At 26.1% G+C, this 1823-nt stretch overlaps 1 non-coding gene across 1 annotated transcript; it reads left to right on the top strand.

Moving 5' to 3' along the window:
- The first annotated feature begins 1267 nt into the window (after positions 1–1267).
- On the top strand, positions 1268–1339 carry Trnah-gug (transfer RNA histidin (anticodon GUG)). The gene has a single exon. It is a non-coding gene; the product is annotated as a tRNA-His (tRNA).
- The last annotated feature ends 484 nt before the right edge of the window (positions 1340–1823 follow it).

Genomic DNA, 1823 nt, shown 5'->3' with positions numbered 1-1823 from the left:
TAAATTATATAAAATTATTTAAAAGATCATATTCTTTCTATTTAAGATTCATTCAGTTTCTGTAGGAGCGCTTTGTCAGGCCTTTTTTCCAGACAAAGATAGAGAAGCTGATAAAATATTAATTAATTCGTTGACGATATTTTTATTGAAGTGTTAATGGTTATCTTTCAAGCTTGTTTCAAAAAAAATTTGAGCTGCCATCTATATTTCAGAACTTAAAACTAAAATTACTTTTGTTTCAATTACTTACATGCTACAATATATAAATTTTAAAACTGTAAAATCAACCGATAAATTTTGATAGAATAAATTTAGACGAAATATAAGTTCAAAGAATTTATATATATCCGTGAAATAAGTAGTACTGAGGGTTTAGTTCTGAATAGTCATTTAATTTTTCTGCAAATAAATTTTATTTTCTTCGAATTTATTTGCAAATAATAGAGAACATAATTGTTGTCATCTTTCTGCATTTCTTTGTTCTCAGTATGTGAAGAGATTAGAAAGGTAATTTTTTCTTTCACTTTATATTTTTTTAAATAATATTTGAATATTTTTAAGACTCGAAATTAAATATAGTATAATAATAGAGAAATAATGTTTATTATTTATAATAATATGTGATAGAAAAAAATACAATAAATAAAAATGCTTTATATTTGGAAAAAAAAATGGATTGAATTATGTTATTCATTGGACGATTACTTCGTTAAAATTTTCAAGTCTCATATCACTTCAGATTTTCTTAGTGAAATGATTTCTTTACTTAAACAGTGACTAAGCTATACGCTAAAAAAATTAAAATAAGACCTTAATGAAAATTAAAGATGCTGCTTATACAGAATGAGAATATTTTTTCAGGGAATAAATACTATATAGTAATTTTACCATAATTGTTAATTTTTATTATTTTTATTTGTCAGTTTTAGCTAGCTTTGTTATTTAAGAAAAAAAAAATGGATAAAGTCGTTGCCAAAAACTAAATACTTTTCAGTATATCCCTTAAAAGTAATTGTTAAACCATGTTAATCACGTTTCAATGAATAATATTCGCTTATTTTGCAATAATAGGAAAAGGCTTAATATAACATTCCCCTTCTTATCACAGGACATCTATACAACAGAATGAGAAATTCTGTGCTGCCATCTATTGAGACGAATTAAAACTTGTTATGACGTAAGGTGTCAACAATCGATGCATAACGACCCAACTGGAGCAAGTTCAATCTTTTGAAATGGTTTTAAAAATAAGCTACTTAAGATCGTCGCCGTGATCGTATAGTGGTTAGTACATTGCGTTGTGGCCGCAATAACCCAGGTTCGAATCCTGGTCACGGCAATTTTTGGGGCATATTGATAGTACTTTATTAAATCGCAATATTACGTTGTATTTAAAAAACAAGAAAAATTACTTCAATGCATAACAGCAGTTATTTTGAAATTCAAATATATACATCGGAATCTTTTTTACAAAAAGTTAAAATGTAGAAATTGAAAATTAAATATCATTATAAAAAATTATTTTTTTAAACATTAATAACTGACATTGTTATTTCAAGAATTTCTTTTAATTGTATTTAAGTTTCTTCACCATAATATGAATACTACAGATAAAAACGTGTGAAAAATTCGATTATTAGTCTTTGAGAACTGTTGAGGAGAGATCGAAGTTTGGAGATTGAAAACATCAACTGTTGTTGTTAATGGCAACGAAAAAAAAAAAAAAATCAATGCTTGGAACTTGAGTGAACGGCAGAGTGATATAGTATCAATATGGAGGGCAAATTTATATAACATCAATATGAATGCATTAAAACATGGCA

This window comes from Argiope bruennichi, chromosome 4 (assembly GCF_947563725.1).
Source record: "Argiope bruennichi chromosome 4, qqArgBrue1.1, whole genome shotgun sequence".
In the NCBI taxonomy this organism is placed as follows: domain Eukaryota; kingdom Metazoa; phylum Arthropoda; class Arachnida; order Araneae; family Araneidae; genus Argiope; species Argiope bruennichi.
Note: the sequence above shows the minus strand (reverse complement) of the source record. Positions and strands in the feature narration are given on the sequence as shown.